The following is a 20,254-nucleotide window of genomic DNA, read 5'->3' as shown; positions in this document are numbered from 1 at the left end:
GTGGGTTATTCTTCGGAGGGTTGGTGTGGACTGGTTGGGCCGAAGGGCCTGTTTCCACACTGTAGTTAATCTAAATATTCATTTATTTCTTACAACCGAAAGTTTATTCTCTGAACTTGCAATAAGTTGACAATGAAACAATCAGGGAGCAATCAAACTTCTGATCTGTGGTTTCGCAGGCACATCCTTCTGACCTAAACAAAGTTTAAAAACCAGCTAAGACTCTCGTTTCCCTTTGTTGGATAGGTTGTCTCCCTATGGGGCCCCATGCAAACAACTGTCATCAGTTTGACCATAATGTCTCCCCAGAATCAAAATGTCTATAGGATAACTTTAATAACAATCATCCTGCAATTAACTTCCAGGCCTGGCCTCATAACATATGTAAGTTTGTTTCTTCTAACTTTTTTTTAAAACAAGTTGTTGCTCACATTCTAAAGGTCACCTTCAGTTCTCAGCTTACTGCTCCAAATCAAAAATGATAAAAGAAAAATGAAAAATCAGTAAGCATTCTAACATCAGACTGAGTCTGTATGGCTTCACAAAGGGGAAAATCATGCTTGACAAATTTATTAATAATTCTTTGAGGAAGTTATAAGGAAGATAGATAAAGGGAAAGTAGTAGACGTAATATATTTGAATCTTGATAAGGTATTCAAGGTGTTGGAGGTATTATATTAGCACAGATGGAGGACTGGCCAACTAAGAGTAAACTAAGTTGGTATAAGGGAGACATTTTCAGGATGGTAACTTGTAACCAGTAGAATGCTAGAGATAATGCTACAGGACGGTACAGTGGCTCAGTGGTTAGCACTGCTGCCTCATGGCACCAGGGTCCCAGTTTCGGTTCCAACCTCAGGTGACTGTCTGTGTGGAGTTTTCACGTTCTCCCCATGTCTGTGTGGGTTTCCTCCCACAATCCAAAGATGTGCAAGTCAGGTGAATTGGCCATGCTAAATTGCCCATAGTGTTAGGTGCATTACTCAGAGGGAAAGCGTCTGGTTGGTTTACTCTTTGGAGAGACTGGTGGGGCTGAAGGGCCTGTTTCCACACCGTAGGGAATCTAATCATAACAATCCTGGCTCATAATTATTTACAATACATATTAATGGTTTTGATTAGAAAGGTGAATTTATAAGTTAACAAGTTTGTTGATGACACAAAAATATACAGGATGATAGGTGAGTCTATAGAGGGATGTAGACAGGCTCAGTGAAAAGGCTAAAACTTGGCAGATGGAATATAATGTGGGAAAATGTGAGGTTATGCATTGTGGCAGGAAGAACAGAGGAGCTGATTATTATTTAAATGGAGAAAAACTGCAAAAAGTTACAGCATAGAAGTCATGCATGAATCACAGAAAGCTAGCATACAAGTTCAGCAGCTAATAGGGAAAGAACTAAAAGTTCAACAGCAAATATTCCAAAGGAATAGAGTATAAACATAGGAAGGATATTGCTAAAACTATTCAAGGCACTAGTCAGACCAAATCTGAAATACAATGAACAGTTTAGGGCCCCTAATCTAAAGGAAAATATACTGGTAAAGGTTGAATAGGTTGGGTCTATACTTCTTGGAGTTAAGAAGAATGAGGGGTAACCTTATTGAAACTTAAGATTCTTAGGGGATTTGACAGTTTAGAGTGCAAAGGCTGTTCCCCTTTGTGGGGAATTTAGGACTAGAAGGCATAATCTCAGAATAAGCTGTCAAATATTTAAAACAGAAATAAAGAGGAATTTCTTCTCTGAGGGTAGTCAGTCTATGGTATTCTTTACTGCAGATGGTTGTAGAGGCTGGGTTAAGTATATTCAAGCCTAAAATAGATAGGTTTTTAATCGAGAAGGGAATCATGAGGAAAAGACAGGAAAGTGGGACTTGAAGATTATCACAATCTCATTGAAAGCCAGAACAGTCTTGATGGGATGAAGATTTGCATTTGTGTTGCTGAGTTCCTCAGTAGGAGGCCAAAATGGATTAGCCACTCATCACTTCTAACTGAAGATAGATGCAAAAATATTGGCCTTGTCTTGTGCTCATTGTCTCTCATTGACAACAAGAATATTGTGGACCGTCCTGTTAGTTGTACACCACCATTCATTCTGGATGTGGCGGAACTGTAGAGCTTAGAATTGATATGTTGGCTGTGGGATCATTTAGCCTTATCTAGTGCATGTTATTTCTGGTTGACACTTCATCTTTAGGTATGCCTAGTGCTGCTTGATGGTAACATTGTGCCATGAGGTTACAAATTGTAGATGAATACAATTCTGCTGTTGATGATGGATGTAAGTATTTTATGGATTTCCAGTTTTGAGTTGCTCGACCTAGACCTGTCTGGTCTTTCCTATTTGGCACAGCGGTAGTGCCACACAACTGAATCATTCTTCCTGTGAAAATGGTATTTTATCTCCACAAGGACTGACTGTGTGGTGCTCAAACCTACTGATGCTGTCATGGACAGATGCACCTGTGGCAAGCAGATTGGTGGACATCTCAAGAGGGGTATTCCTCCTGGTTTCCACATGGCCTGCTTCTGCCCCAGTCTAGCAGCTATGTCCTTTAAGGCTCAGACGGTTAGTGGTGGTGCAGCTGCATCACTTTTGGTGATGAACATGTTGCAATCACCCAGAGTATATTCTGCACCCTTGCCACTATCCATGATTGCTCCAAATATTGTTCAACACAGAACATATTATTCATCAGCCAAGAAGAGAGTGATGGATGGCAATCAGCAATTTTCCTCATCCATGTTAAAATTAAGCCAAGAGACTACTTGGTGTCTGGAGTCAATGTTGAGGACACTTAAGGCAACTCCCCCCAACTATACACCTCTGTGCCTCCACCTCTAGTGTCTCAGTAGAACAGGACATGCCCAGGGATAATGGTGGAGTTTGGGGCAATGCTTGTAAGGTATGATTTCATGAGTGAGTTATAGTTCTGTGAGTAAGTCAAGCAGTTGCTTGATATTTTGTCAGACTATTCTCTTAATTTTGGCACAACCCCTTCATTACTAAGGAGAACTTTGCAGGGTAGACAGGGCTAAGTTTATCTGGTTGTCTCCAGTATCTAGGCTGATGCTGGTAGTTTGTCTGATTTCATTCCTTGCTTTAGATTTTGAAGTGGGTTCGATATAAGAGAATAGCTTACTTGGTCACTTCAGGGGACAGTTAAGAGTCAACTACATTACTGTGGGGCTGGTGTCATGTGTAGGCCAGACCAGGTAAGGATGGTAGATTAGCTTTTTAATGCCAGAATGTGGGTAAAAGCATTACAAGGGGCTATCACCATAAGATAATGTACAAGAAATGTAAAAGAGAATGCAGCAGAAACGTTCTAAATGGCACTAGTGCAAATGAATGGGGAATAGTTGAAGGGAACAGTATAGATGCATTTAAAGAAGCTAGACAAGCAGGCAGTAGAAGGTTACATGATAGACTAGAATGAGGAAAGGCAGGAGGAGGCATAAGAGGAGCATAAACGCCAGCATGGACTGAATGAACAGTTTCTGTACTAAAGGTATTATGAAAATCAAATTTAATACTACAATTACATAATAACATCAGGGAATAGAGGAGATAACAGAAGGGAGTTCAAACTTACAGAGAGTTGCCCAATTGCCCAATGACTTTTTATTTTGTCCAAATAATCAAGAATAGTGTAAAAAACATGCATCAAAGGATTACTGAGATGATAATTTATTAAGAACATTCTTAATCTGACATTGGGCTAAGATGGATTTCTATACTATTGTAATTGAAAATAATAAAGAACTCAAATTTTTTTTTTAAACTACTAAACCCTCTTTTGTTACATTCTTGTAAACTTGCTCCAGTATGTTAACTGTATCATCTTGATGTTTCAGTGGGGAAAGACTGTTGAAGATACTCAAAGGCTGGTAAAATATTATTGACATTTAAGCCATCTTGCAGTTGGGAATTCTACAGAAGGTTTCTGAGGAAAAAAATTTATATTTTTGAATTGAATGTTTTCCATGTGCAAAGTTTGAGTGACAAAATGGAGTTTTGCAATGCAACATTCTATGCTGATGCCATATTGGTGTGGGGCTCAATATGTGCCCTTGGTCATCACCTAAAACAAATGCATGTTGTTGAGACCTTTATAACTTCAGTTTTATCACTTTTGGTTTGGATCTGAGAACTGTGAGCTGAAGGTGACTTTTGGACTCTGAGCAGCAGCTTTGTTTCTTTTTAAATAAGAGAACAAACTAATATTTGTTTATGAGGCCAGGCCTGGAAGTTAATTTCAGATTGAGTCTTGTTCATCAAATTCAGTAGATGCTTCGACTCCAGAGGAGCCTTATGCTCAAACAGATGGCGGCTGTGGCCTGTCAGGGAGATTGGTATCAATAGACTAACAAAGAGAAACCAAAGTTTGAACAGGTTTTGTATTGTGTTTTTGCCAGAAAGATTGTGATTGCCAAAGTTACAGGTTAGAAGTTTGATTGCCCTCTCGATATCGTCCCATTATCAACTCAATGAAGGTTAATAGAATAGAACCTTAGTTATAAGTAATTAGTGAATATTCCTCAGAGCATATTAGAAGTGATTTTCATTGACCTGTTTCTTCAGAAGCCAAGCAAGATACAATCCCACGTGCCTGTGATATTACAGATTGTCAAAAATGCTTACGTGAATTGATCAGTTACATATCCTTCATTTTTCTTGAATTTGTCCCTTAACTGTAAGTGTTTGTTTGTTTATGTCTGAATGGGGGTTAAAATCCAAAATGACTGTGTTTAAATCATAGACATTAATTAGATCACCTTGTTGTTTAACTTTTCTCTATTAAAGCCACTGCATTAATAATAAATTGTTAATTCATTTGTTTAAGTTAAAAACTTGATGTCTCATATTGGCAATTTACAAAGTCTGATTAGAAACCATTGGTGGCAATTCTGTGTGTCATTGAATGTTTCAATCTTACCGGTGTTGTGAATACAAGGATAGGGAGGGTAATTTGATCTGGCATTCTGTCTTCATGCCATAACCATGTGTCATAGACTTGTAGAGATGTCCAGCACAGAAACAGAACCTTCGATCCAACTTGCTCATGCCGACCAGATATCCTAAACTAATCTCGTTCCATTTGACAGCACTTGGCCCATATCCCTCTAAACCCTGCTGATTCATATACCCATCCAGATGCCTTTTAAATATTGTAATTTTACCAGTCTTCACCACTTCCTCTGGGGCTCATTCCGTACACACACAACCCTCTGCGTGAAAACATTGTCCCTTAGATCCCTTTTAAATTTTTCCCCTCTCACCGTAAACCTATGCCTTCCAGTTCTGGACTCTCCCAACCCTGGGAAAATACCTTGTCTATTTACTCTATCCATGCCTCTCATAATTTTATATACCTTTATAAGGTCACCCCTCAGCCTCCGATGCTCCAGAGAAAAACGCCCCAGCCTATTCAACTTCTCCTATAGCTCAAACCTTCCAATCCAGGCAAAATCCTTAGAAAACTTTTCAGAACCCTTTCAAATTTCACAACATCCTTCCTATAGGAGGGAGACCAGAATTGCACATAATATTCCAAAAGTGGCCTGACCAATGTCCTGCACAACTGCAACGTGACCTCCCAATTCCTATACTCAATGCTCTGACCAATAAAGGAAAGCATACTAAAAGCCTTCTTCATTATCCTATCTACCCGAGACTTCACTTTCAAGGAGATATGAACCTGCATTGCAAGCATATTAACAAATCAAGGTTATTTTGTGAATTTGGTATCTGAATGTACTTAATGTCAGCTATAGCTCAGTCTTTAGCATTTTTGCAAAGTCAGAAAGCTGTTGTTTCATTTCTATTCCAAAGATTAGAGAGCAAAATTTCATTGTACTGAGAGAGAGCTATAATGTCAAAGCAGCAATGCCACTTTTCTGATGAGGTGTAAAACCATGTACCAGTTTTTTTCTCTCAGATGGACATAAAAGCTACCAGCACACTATTTCAATGAAAAGGAGGGGAGTTATGCCTGGTGTACTCGCCAATATATATCCTTCAGTCAACATGTCAAACAAACAAGATTATTTGATCATTAACACATTAGTGCTTGTGGGAGTTTTTTCTTCTATAAACTGGCTATCACATTTCATCCATTACAACAGTCACCACATTTCAAAAGTGCATGTTTGTGTGTGAAGTGCTTTGGGACATCCAAAGGGCGTAGTTACAGAGCTGGACAATGTAACTCCTTAAGCCTGTTCTCCCATTCAATGAGATTGGGTTTACTTTGCAATCTAACCCAGATACACAGATGCACCTTTGCCCAACATCCTTTAATGCTTTTGACTAAGAATTCAGCAAACTATTTTAAAATTAATATCTGACCTAGTAGCAACTGCCATTTGAGGAAGTGAATTCCAAGTTTCTACTAGCATTTGTGTAAAGAATTAATCCCTAATTTCACTCCTGAATGGTCAGGGTATAACTTACAGGCTGTGCTTTATCTGCAGGACTCTCCATCTAATGAATCCCTTCTGAATCCCTTGAACATTTCAGTTGAACCATCTGTTAACCTGCAAAACCAGAGAATACAGATCTATTTTATTTTGAAAAAAAGCAAAATATGGCAGATATGGGAAATCTGAAATGAAAACACTACGGGGATTTCTCAGCAGGTCTGGCGGCTTCTCTGGAGAAACAAATATGATACTTCTACATTGAAAAGTTGTCTTTGACTTGAAATGTTAATCCTGCTTTGTTTAATATCCCTTCACAGCTTCACCATTTGAGTCCAGTTATAATTCCAGTAAATCTATGCTGCACACCCTCCAAGTCAATTAATCCTTCTGAAGATGTGGTTCCCAGAACTGCAGATAGTAATCCAGGTGTGGTCTCACCCGGGTTTGTGCAGCTGAAGCAGGTCCTTACAGAACCCTATTCATCCCAGATACAAAAGCCAGCATTCCATCAGTCTTTTTATTTATTTTCAATACCTGTTCATGACAGTTTCATGATCTGTGTATCTGGAACCAACGTCTTTTTGGATCGCCACTGTTTCTAGCTTTTCAACATACCCTCTTCTGTTCTTTGGTAGTTATCAATGTAACCATATATTTGTCACTATTTTGCCCCATTTCTTATATCAATATCAAACCTTTTAAAATTTTTAAACAATGGTACTGAGAGAGTAAGGGTGAACTAGTGGATGTTTCGACTAGTTTCAATAAGGTCTCAAGCAGGTTAGTTAACATGATAGATGTTTGGATAAGAGATAATATACCAGCATAGATTGAGGATTGGTTAATGGAATGCAAACAGTTAGAATAAACAATGGTACTGAGAGAGTAAGGGTGAACTAGTGGATGTTTCGACTAGTTTCAATAAGGTCTCAAGCAGGTTAGTTAACATGATAGATGTTTGGATAAGAGATAATATACCAGCATAGATTGAGGATTGGTTAATGGAATGCAAACAGTTAGAATAAATGGGTCATCCAGACTGGCCGGCTGTGCCTAGTGGGGTACTGCAACAATATATACTTGGCTCCCAGCTGTTCACAAATTATTTCAGTTATTTGGAATAATTGTGGGAACCAAATGTAATATTTTCAAGATTGCAGGATGTGACAAAACAAGTAGAAAGCCTGTTGTGAGGATGATGCAAAGAGGCTTAGAATGGATTTGGACATTCTAAGCCTGTGAGCAAGGATATGGCAAATTGAACAGGAGTGTGAGATTATCGACTTTGGTAAGGGGAACAGAAATGCAGCATACTTCTTGGATGATGAGGCATTAGAAAATATTGTTGGCTAAAGTGGATTTCCTTGCACATAAGTCCCTAAAAACTAACATACAGTGGTTTATCATATTAATTATTAAAATTAATAAATATTAATTATCATATTAAAATTAGCATATTAATTCAGCAAGTAAAGTGTTAAATTTAAAGCAGAATATAAGCAGCATAAGTATTTGAAATTTTGCCAGGAGCAAGCTCTGAGTTAGCCTTGCATCTGTTCAGCTATTCACTACAAACTAGATTTTTTTGAATAATGGGCTCTCATTATCCATTGAGAGTTCTGTCTTTCATAAGATTTAACAGTAAACAATAACAACCTGTTTGGGGTGAGCTATAAAAGTAAGGACAAATTTATCGAATGCACACTGATACCAGAGCAGCCTTTTGTTGACTGCAGAGAAGTTAGGGTCCATACAGATCTCCTTTTTAATTTCTTCTGAAAAAATATTGAGACAAAGACAATTCATCTTTTGAAGAAATTATACAAGACTATGAATATAGTCAACCTGAAATATTTGTTTGAATGTCCAATTATTTCTTTGGGAGGATTTAAAGATTGTGTAAAATTAGAGTTTTCATTTTATAACAATCTTTAATTACCATATTATTTATGAAATAGCACTCATTACAATAATGTAATCCAGAATTGATTCTTAAAATATTTAGTACTTGCTTATAAAAAGTTGTGGACTCATACTTAATTCTTCCAGAACCCACAAACAGGTTACAAAATTCTTGAATGCTTAAATCAGGAATCTATGCATGGATATTGGTTAATTTATGCAAATTGTTGTGGCTTTAATGTACTTGTAAGCATATTCTACCTGAAATAATTTTATTATTCTGAAAGGTCCTAGACAGGGAGGCATTTTATGAGACGAAATAGGGTGTAGCCAGTAATGCAGACTAAGTCCCTTAAATGATCTAAGAACGGTGGCTCAGTGGTTAGCACTGCTACCTCACAGCACCAGGGTCCCAGGTTCGATTCCAGCCTTGAGCAACTGTCTGTGTGGAGTTTGTATGTTCTGTGGACTGTTGGACTGAAGGGCCTGTTTCCACACTGTAGTGAATCTAATCTAAATATTTATCATGGTGGCTCAGTGGTTAGCACTGCTGCCTCACAGCACCAGGGTCCCACGTTCAATTCCAGCCTCGGGCGACTGTCTGTGTGGGATTCCCCTGGGTGCTCTGGTTTCCTCCCACAGTCCAAAAGATGTGCAGGTCAGGTGAATTGGCTATGCTAAAATGCCCATAGTGTTAGGTGCATTAGTCAGAGGGAAATGGGTCTAGGTGGGTTACTCTTTGGAGGGTTGATGTGGACTTGTTGGGCCAAAGGGCCTGTTTCCATACTGTAATCTAATCTAAAAACTGTCTTGTTGGGCCAAAGATCTTCTTTTACGTTAAGATAGCGTGTCATATGATCTGTGCTGACATCTACCTGACAACAAGTCTAGGGCTTTTAAGGAATTAAAAGAGGGCCTTTATGATTTTATAGGCAGGATGCAAGGTATTCTCACTTGCACAAAATGACAAAACAACCATGATGCCAGTTGACATACTCTGGATTTTGAAGTCTTAAGGGATTGTAAAAAGTCACATTTTAAAATGGCATACTTAAACCAGGCCATTTCTTTCCTGGAGTGGATAGAGTTGGAGTCTTCTTTTACTACATTCTCTGCTCAAAGATAGGTTTGACTCTCAGCTCCATGACCTTCACCATAAATAGGAGAAGAAGGCAGGACCTGAAAATACCCCAGTCAGAACATGAATGAAACCACATGCTTTTGGCACCAATCTAATCCATACTGGCCATCCAGCCAAATGAGTCGACTAGTTCCCCAAGGAGTCTGGGCTTCAGTGACATCATACACTTTTATTGGTAAAGGATCATTCTCATACACTGTAGCTACTTCCAAGTAAGCATACATTTGTTGTCATCTCTTCCCACTTATGGGACAGCTTGCCTGAACAGCCCCAGAGGATAGGAGTTATATTTCCTACTGCTAAGCCACTTCACAAATATTTCAAACAAAATGGCTGATTCTCCTAGGCCTGCTATTTCCCACAATCTCTAGTTATAGATGCCCGCAGTTAAAGTATAACTCCTTTAATACTTGTCTTTTATGTTATTCAATATTGAGGCACTGCCCACAAATCTCACCCTCTCTTTTCCAAATCTGAGGTAAGTTTCAGTAAAAAAAAGTGAATAAAGATAGCAGCCTTTGTCACTTCAATTAAACAGGAAAAGCAATTAGAGGCTATGGTTCCAATCACATGATCAAGCAGCACAGACCACACAAAAAAAACCCAGAAAAAGAGTGTAGGAATATGAAAAGGTTGGATTACTTAAGCCATTAATAAAGTTGTATTTTTAGAAAAGTGTATTATGATTTGTTAGTGGTGCATTCTAATACACATGCTGACTTTTATACATGAAGAAAGGTATCTTGCAGCTGTGTTTTGTTTTATTAACATTCAAAATGGCAACCAAAGCACCACCTACAGAGACAGCAAGTACAACAGGTAAATAGTGACTTTTTGAATGGTCTTTCCCATTCAGATTGTATGGCATGGGACTTTTTTCAAGGCATTTTGAATGGGAATTTTGACTCAAAGTATAAAATGGGTTTGAAAGAAGTCAAATAGAAACAATACTTGACATTCTGCTCAAACTTGAGCTTCAAAAATATGAACGTTCTATATTAAATGGTCAGAAAATTAACTTGACATATTCCAACAAAAACATTGCCTTTAAAAGTATTTCTCTTATTCATGCTTGAAAATAGATTACAGTATAAATTAAAGTCTTTTTTTCTGTCACTAATTAGAAAAGCATGAAATCCTTTTACAGAAATTATCCAAAATTGGTCAAAGAATAATTTGTGCTACACGAATGCTATGAGGATGCACAAGCCTCAACATTGCTGACAGTTGTATTTATAGAAGATTGCTTCATTCAAGTAGGAACTTGAATAGGCTACTGCAAGGCAGCCTTATGGGCAAATTAAGGGAAAGATATTCTTTCTGACAAATGTTTTAAAGTAGATGCCCAGCATAATAAATCTACTTTTGCAATGTGCTGGCAAAATCATCCAATTTAAGGTTAGAGCTGATAATGTGCATCACCATTTAAGTATTTCATTTAAATTTGGCAAGGATGAAATACCTGCATAGATATTGGAAATGCAAGATTAAATCATCCATTTTGCCATAGGCATTTAAAAGAAATGGAAATTTGTTTTCCAATATTGTGAATACTCATTAAGAAAAACATGAGGAGCATTAGTGGAGGGCTTTAAAGTGAGTGGTGAACTAGAGTGTTCATCATTCATTTGAGTGGATGTTGCTGCAACACTAAATTACACTCATCATCACCCAGAACATTATACATAGAACAGTACAGCACAGTACAGGCCCTTTGGCCCTTGATGTTGTGCTGACCTTTTATCCTACTCTAAGATCAAACTAACCTACATACCCTTCATTCAACTATCATCCATGTGCCTATCCAAGAGTCGCTTAAATGTTCCTAATGTATCTGACTATTACCACCACTGACAGTGCATTCCACCCACCCACCACTCTCTGTGTAAAAAAACCTAACTTTGACATCTCCTCAACCTTCCTCCAATCATCTTAAAATTATGCCTCCTTGTGATACCCAATTCTGCCCTGGGAAAAAAGTCTCTGACTATTCACTCTATCTATGCCTCTCTTCATCTTGTACACCTCTATCAAGTTGCCTCTCACCATTCACTTCAATGAGAAACGCCTTAGGTCCCTCAATCTTTATTCACAAAATGTGCCCTCCAATCCAGGCAGCGTCCTGGTAAATCTCCTCTGAACCCTCTCTAAAGCTTCCACATCCTTCCTCCAATGAGGCGACCAGAACTGCACACAATATTCCAAGTGTGGTTTAACCAGGGCTCTATAGTGCTGCAGATAACCTCATGGCTGTTAAACTCAATCCCCCTGCTAATGAAAGCTGGCTCACCTACATCTTCTTCACAATCCTGTCAACTCGGGTGGCAAATTTGAGGGATCTGTGGACATGGACCCCAAGATCCCTCTGTTCCTCCACACTGCCAAGAATCCTGCCTTTAACCTTGAAATCTGAGTTCAAATTCGATCTTCCAAAATAAATCACTTCACACTTTTCCAGGTTGAACTCAATCTGCCATTTATCAGCCCAGTTCTGCATCCTGTCAATGTCCCATTGCAACTCACTAATAGCCCTCCACATTATCCACCACTCCACCAACTTTTGTGTCATTGGCAAACTTACTAACCCACCCATCCGCTTTCTCATCCAACTCATTTATAAAAATCACAAAGAGCAGAGGTCCCAGAACAGATCCCTGCAGAACACCACTGGTCATCAAGCTCCAGGTTGAACACTTTCCATCTACTATAACCCTCTGTCTTCTATGGGCCAGCCAATTCTGTATACAGACAGCCAAATTTCCCTCTATCCCATGCCTACTTACTTTCTGAATGAACCTACCATGGGGAACCTTATCAAATGCCTTGCTAAAATCCATGTACACCATATCCACTGCTCTATCTTCATCTATGTGTTTTGTCACATCCTCAAAGAATTCAATAACGCTTATGAGGCAATAGCCCATCCCTCACAAAGCCATACTGACTATCTCTAATTAAACTATGGTTTTCCAAGTAATCATAAATCCTGTCTCTCAGAATCCTCTCCAATACTTTGTCCACCACTGACATAAGACTGACTGTTCTGTAAATCCCAGGATTATCCCTAATCCTTTTCTTGAACAAGGGAATAATATTTGCCACCCTCCAATCATCTGGTACTAATCCAGGGACAGTGAGGATACAAAGACTATTGCCAAAGGCGCTGCAATCTTTTCTCTCGCTTTCTGTAGTAACCTTGGGTATATCTCACCTGGCCCAATGGACTTATCTATCCTTACGTTCAAAATGTTTAGCACATCCTCCTTCTTAACATTAACCTGTTTGAGTATATCAGCCTGTTTCACATTGTCCTCACAAACAACAAGGTCCGTCTTAGTAGTGAATACTGAAGCAAAGTATTTATTACAGACCTTCCCTACCTCCTCCGACTCCAGGCACAAGTTCCCTCCATTGTCCCTGATCAACCTTACCCTCACTCTGGCCATCCTCTTGTTCCTCACAGAAGTGTAGAATGTCTTAGGGTTTTCCTTAATCCCATGAATGATTTTGCTTGCTCTCCTAAGTCCATTTTTCAGTTCCTGCCTGGCTATCTTGTAACCCTTTAGAGTCCTGTCTGATCCTTGCCTCCCCAATCTCAAGTAACCTTCCTTCTTCCTCTTGAGGAGATATTCTACATCCCTTGTCACCCAAGGTTCCTTCCTTGCCTCAGTAGGATAAACCTATTCTGCACTCGCAGCAAGTGCTCCCTAAACAACCTCCACATTTCATCATGCATTTCCATGAAAACATCGGTTCCCAATTTAGGCGCCCCAGTTCCTGTCTAATAACATTGTAATTCACCCTCCCCAATTTAAATACTTTCCCATACTATCTGCTCCTATCCCTCTCTGTGACTATAGGGAGTTGTGATCAGTATCACCGAAATGTTGCCATTGACACATGGTTCATGATATGGGTAGGGATATGGTAAAAGGCCTATCTACATATTGGCCAATCTACATACTGTGTCAGGAATTCTTCCTGGACAGACCTGACAAAAACTGCTCCACCCAAACTAAGAACAGAGCAGGTTCCTTGATGGAACCTCTTCCAACCACTACATCACCGGTAGACTATGTCTGCAAATGCACGAGCCAGTCATATACAGCAGCAACTCAACAAAAGGTTATACTGTTTTTGATATTCCAGAATTCATGACATTCTATAATGTGTCCCCAGTGACTGGAAAGTAGCAAACATAGCCTCACAATTTAATAAATGACAGTAAGAGGAATGGGGAAACTAAAGACCAGTTAGTGTGACATCCATATCAAGTAAAATACTAAAACTATTATTAGGGATACGGTAAAAGGTCAAGCAAAACTAATGTCATTTACAAAATACCACGCAAGAACTGTAATAAACACTACATTGGACAAACAGGCAGAAAACTAGCCACCAGGATACATGAACACCAACTGGCCACAAAACGACTTGACCCTCTCTCACTAGTATCCTTACATACAGATAAAGAATGACACCACTTTGATTGGGACAACACATCCATTTTAGGACAAGCCAAACAGAGACACGCATGAGAATTCCTAGAAGCATAGCATTCCAACCGGAACTCTATCAACAAACACATCGAGTTAGACCCCTCAAAAAGAACAGGAAATGATGTCACCAACTCAAACATACAAATAAAAAGCAGGAATCATGTGCACTGCTTCACTTGAAGCCCACTGAAGATATTACCTAGTAGGGTGATGAAACATCTGTAAATGAACCTCTCAGCTCAGCAAGCAAACCTACATCCAAAAGGTCAAATGGATAATCATTTGATTTCAGTAAAGTTAACAGGGATTTCCAGTAGAGAAATACTGTTTGACAAATTAGTCGAGGATTTTGAGCATGTAACCATTAAGTTGTATCAGGGGAGCTAGTGGCCAAAGAACTTAAGATTTTCAAAAAGCATTTGATAAGGTATCAATGCAAGTAAGATTGGAATTTATGGAATTGGCAATAACATATTGGCATGGATTGGGGGCTGGTTAATAATTAAAAGTAGGAACAAGCAGAATAGCAGAGCACTGCAACGATCAATACTTTATCCTCAGCTATTTATAAGCCATAAGATTTAAATTAGGGCATTGAGTGTAGTGTGGAGAAAGTGAGGACTGCAGATACTGGAGATCAGAGTTGAGTGTGCGCTGCTGGTCATGTGGTTAACGATGCCCTTCAGCGCATCTCTTCCACTTCCTGCACCTCTGCCACTGAACCCCATCCCTCCCAACACAACAAGGACAGAGCCCCCATCCCCCAGTCCTCACCTTCCACCCCACCAACCTCCGTATACATCACATCATCCTCCGTCACTTCTGTTACGTACAAACAGACCCCACCACTAGGGAAATATTTCCCACCCCACCCCTATCAGCATTCCAGAAAGACCATTTCCTTCGTGACTCCCTCATCAGATCCACGCTGCCCACCAGCCCACACCCTACTCCCAGCACCTTCCCCTGCCACTACAGGAAGTGAAAAACCTGCGGCCACACCTCCGTTCAAGGCCACAAGGGTCCTTCCACATCTGACAGAAATTTACCTGCACCTCCACCAATGTTATCTACTGTATCTGTTGCACACAATGTGGTCTCCCCCTACATCAGGGAGACTGGACACCAACTTGCGGATCATTTCAGAGAACATCTCTAGGACACCCACACCAACCAACCCCACCACCCTATGGCTGAACACTTCATCTTCCCCTCCCACTCCACCAAGGACATGCAGCTCCTGGACTTCCTGGGAGGACAAAGTCTAACTACCCGACGACTGGTGGAAGAATGCCTCATTTTCCACCTTGGGACCCTGAAACCACATGGGATTAATGTGGATTTCATCAGTTTCCTCATTTCCCCTCCCCCACATTATCCACATCCCAAGCCTCCAACTCAGCATCGCCGTTTTGACTTATTCATCGTTTTTCCCTTCTATCCGCTCCACCCTCCCCTCAGACCCATCACCTTGTTCCCCCACCTTCATCTACCTATTGTATTCCCAGCTACCTTCCCCCCCACCCCATCCCCATGCCTGTCTCATTTATCTCTCAGCCCCCGGCCCACAAGCCTCATTCCTGAAGAAGGGTTTACGCCCGAAGCGTCGATTCTCCTGCTCCTCCGATGCTGCCCGACCTGCTGTGCTTTTCCAGCACCACACTCAACTATTGAGTGCAATGTATGTAACTTTCCTAAAGATACAAGGTTAGGTAGAAAGGTAAGTGATTGGGAGGACATCAGGAACATGCAGAGGAATATACACAGTTTGGGTGAAAGAACAAGGCAGGAGGAAAACGTAGCTGGTTTAATTAGTAGGTTTGCGAATGATACATAGATTGATGGAACTGTGGATAGTGAGGAGGATTGTCAGAGAATACAGCAGAATACAGATAAGTCGGAGGCACAGACAGAAAAATGGCAGATGGATCCAGACAAATATGAGGTGATGCATGTTGGAAGGTCAAGTAGAGTGGAAATTATACGGTGAATGGCAGAACTCTTAGAAGTATCGATATGCAAAGGGATCAGAGTGTGCAGGTCCACAGATCACTGAAGGTGGCAACGTAGGAAGATAATGTAGTGAAAAAGGCCTATAGTAAGGTTGCCTAAATTGGAAAGGGCATTGAATATAAGGATAGACAAATTATGCTGCAGCTTTATAGAACCTTAGTTAGGCTACACTTGGAATAGCGCAAAGTTCTGGTCACTGAACTACCAGAAGGATGTGGCTGCTTTGGAGAGGGTACAGAAAAAGGTTTACCAAGATATTACCTGGTATGGGGGATTTTAGCTATGATGAGGTGGCACTGTAACTCAGTGGTTAGCACTGCTGCCTCGCAGTGCCAGGGACCCGGTTTCCACTCCCACCTCGGGTGACTGTGTGGAGTTTGCACATTTTCTCTGTATCTGCGTGCGTTTCTTCTGGGTGCTCTGGTTTCCTCCCACAATCCAAAGATGTGCAGGTTAGGTGAATTGACTATGCTAAATTGCCTATAGCATTCAGGGATGTGTAGGTTAGGTGCATTAGTCAGGGGTAAATGTAAAGTAATAGAGTAGGGGAATGGTCTGGGTAGGCTACTCTTCAGAGTGTCAGTGTGGACCTGTTGGGCCAATCGGCCTGTTTCCACACTATCGGGATTTTATGATTCTATGAAGAAAGGTTGGCAAGACTGGGGTCACTTTCACTGGAATGCACAAGGTTGGGGGGGAGTTAATAGAAGTTTATAAGATTGTGAGTGACATTGATAGAGTGGAAAATATGATGCTTTTTTCCCCAGGATGATGGGGCCAATTACTAGGGGACACAGGTTCAAGTTGCAAGGGGGCAAGTTTGAAAGAGACATGCAAGGCAAGTTTTTCACACTAAGTGGTGAGTGCCTGGAAACTATTGCCAGAGGTGATGGTGGAATAGTCACAATAGCAACATTCAAAAAGCACTGGATAAATACATGAAAAGGAAGGGAAAATAGGGATACAGATTCTTCAAGTGAATGACAATTTTAGCATTGAAGGGCAAAACATGGCAGCATAGGCCTGGAGGGCCTATTCCTGGGCTGTATTGTTCTTTGTTCTTTAGATGGTATGAAGTGCGCAAAGCGTGAAGTTATCCATTTTCGAAAGTTGTTTGATAGAAGACTGGAAAATGCTTGCATTTAGAGGAAATTGGATGTCCATGAAGAACAGTTAACATGTAAATACACAAACTAGAAGGTATGTGAGCCCTTGTTACAAATGGATTGAAGTATAGAATACAGACATCTTCTTCCTCTACAAGGGCGGCACGGTGGTAAGTACTGCTGCCTCACAGCGCCAGAGACCCGGGTTCATTTTCCCGCCTCAGGCGACTGACTGTGTGGAGTTTGCACGTTCTCCCCGTGTCTGCGTGGGTTTCCTCCGGGTGCTCCGGGTTCCTCCCACAGTCCAAAGATGTGCAGGTCAGGTGAATTGGCCATGCTAAATTGCCCGTAGTGTTAGGTAAGGAGTAGATGTAGGGGTATGGGTGGGTTACGCTTCGGTGGGGCGGTGTGGACTTGTTGGGCTGAAGGGCCTGTTTCCAAACTGTAAGTAATCTAATCTAATCTAAAGACAATGAAGCCACCCTGGAGTAGGATATAATTTTGGTCTAGATTAGATTAGAGTGGTGCTGGAAAAGCACAGCAGGTAAGGCAGCATCCGAGGAGCAGGGGAAAAAAAAAATGTTTCGGGCAAAAGCCCTTCATTAGGAATAGGGGCAGCCTGCCTCTATTCCTGATAAAGGGCTTTTGGCCGAAACGTCGATTGTCCTGCTCCTCGGATGCTGCCTGACCTGCTATGCTTTTCCAGCACCATTTTAATCTAGATTCTGGTTTCCAGCATTTGCAGTCCTTGTTTTTACCTATAATTTGGTCGCCTTAAGGAAGGACGTACTTGTCCTGAAGAAAGTCAAAGGTTCACCCCTAATTAGGAATTGTCCTAAAGAGAGATTGAATAGATTAGGGCTATATTTCAGAGTTTTGAAAAAATGAGAGATGACATGAGTGAAACATAAAATTCATACGGAGCTTGGTAGGCTAAGTACTTCCTGTTCTCCACTGGAATGCACACCCTGTTTCATGCAAGAACTATTTCTCATACCCTGGACAAACATGTGGAGAATGTATCTGCTTCGAGTTCAGGGTTTGACCAGCTGCTGTTAATCTGATGGATTTGCAAGGTTGAGTTATATGGAAAATAGATTTCCAGGTGTGGCTACCTTGCAGCTTAAGGGAGGCAAAAGAGGAAATGAGTGACCATGAACTAAATTGCATTTCACTTACAAACTGTATACAGGTCTGAAGAATACTAGTGTTATCGCTCCTCTGGGGAGCACAGTCAGAGAAATTAGCAAATATCACCATGGATGACTCAGCTTTCCAGGACAAGAAATTAATCAATTGAAATCAAGTGTAATTGGAGTTTTTCAGTTGTTAGAATCAAAGGCTTTTCTACAGATAGAGATATGAATCAAGAGTAGCCCTCTCTCGTGCCAGGGCTAAGGATGACGTGGAGGTGCCAGTGTTTGACTGGGTGAACAAAGTCAAAAAGTCACATGACACCAGGTTAGAATCCAACAGGTTTATTTGGAGGCAGTTTCAAATAATCCTGTTAGACTAGAACCCAATGTTGCATGGTTTTTGAGAGGGTTAAGAATGCCATTGGCTGCAGATCACTTTGAAGGGGAAGGTGCGAACACTCAGTGGCAATTATTAGTATCAAGTACTAAGGACTTAGGTAGGAATAGGGAGGAGTTTCCTCATGGAGGTAAAAACAATGACTGCAGATGCTGGAAACCAGATTCTGGATTAGTGGTGCTGGAAGAGCACAGCAGTTCAGGCAGCATCCAAGGAGCAGCAAAATCTACGTTTCGGGCAAAAGCCCTTCATCAGGAATAAAGGCAGTGAGCCTGAAGTGTGGAGAGATAAGCTAGAGGAGGGTGGGGGTGGGGAGAAAGTAGCATAGAGTACAATAGTTGAGTGGGAGAGGGGATGAAGGTGATAGGTCAGGGAGGAGAGGGTGGAGTGGATAGGTGGAAAAAAGGAGATAGGCAGGTAGGACAAGTCCGGACAAGTCATGGGGACAGTGACATGGTTGAAGAGCTTCAGGGCCTGGGAGTTGCAGTGGGAGAGGGACTCCAAGATTCATGTAGAGAGAGGAGGAAAACCACCTATCCACTCCACCCTCTCAGCCTGAGCAGTTGGAGGGGTCATGGCTTTGTTGAGCATAAATCTTTTCAACCCAGTAACTTCTTCGTTAATAGCAGAGCTGATGTGAGTAATCTAGTCAATATGACTTGGAGGTGCTGGTGTTGGACTGGGGTGGACAAAGTTAAAAATCATACAGTACCAGTTGAAAGTCCAACAGGTTTATTTGGACGCAGTAGCCTTCACAGCATTGTTACTTCATCATCAGGTGGTTGTAGAAGATAAGATCATGATCACAGAATTTATGGCCAAAGGAGGCCAGCGTCATGGAGATGTGATACATTAAACAATTTTCGACAAATCTTTCATCTTTTAGAATGGGATATGCTGGCTTCTGTTCTTTGATATGTAAATCCCAGAACTTCTTTTAAATTACATTCTCGAGATAGCTCAGTTTTTCTAACAAAAGATGTGAAGTCTGTCCCAATGTTGAGTCAGACTGACAAACCCTCTGCTTAGTTTTACATAGATTCATGCAGCTTTTGAGAAAAATAAAATAATTCTGCAAATATCACCCCATAAACTTATGTTTGCGTGTGTACGAGCAGAAGAGTGAGTGTGCACATAGGCTTCTTTAAGTGTGTGTGTGATGGACTGTGTCTGTGAGAGTGCATGTATCGGTTTGAGTGCAGGAGTGTACATGTGTGTATATATATGAGATAGCGCTTGAGTCAGAGAAAGAGTCTGCATGGGTGTTGGAGTGTGAGTGAGCGAGCGAGCGAGAGAGCGCGCGCGAGCGTAACATGCAGTGGGATCACCTTTAGTGTGACGTGAACCCAAGGTCCTAGTTGGGTTGCCCATTCCCATGGACACCGAGCTTTGCTATCAGCTTCTGCTCAGCCACTCTGCGTTGTTGCTTGCCCTGAAGTCCGGAGGATGGTCACAGATCATTGAAGGTGGCTGGGCACATTGACAGCAATTAATAATACATACAAGATCCTAAACTTTATGAATAAGGACACTGAGTCCCACATCTTAAGAAGGATACAGAAATATTGGAAAAGGTGCAAAAGTACATAAAATGGTTCCAGGGATGAGACACTTCAGTTCCATGGATAGA

Source organism: Chiloscyllium punctatum, chromosome 10 (genome assembly GCF_047496795.1).
Source record: "Chiloscyllium punctatum isolate Juve2018m chromosome 10, sChiPun1.3, whole genome shotgun sequence".
Taxonomy (NCBI): domain Eukaryota; kingdom Metazoa; phylum Chordata; class Chondrichthyes; order Orectolobiformes; family Hemiscylliidae; genus Chiloscyllium; species Chiloscyllium punctatum.
The sequence above is the reverse complement of the archived record's forward strand: the minus strand, read 5'-3'. Positions refer to the sequence as shown.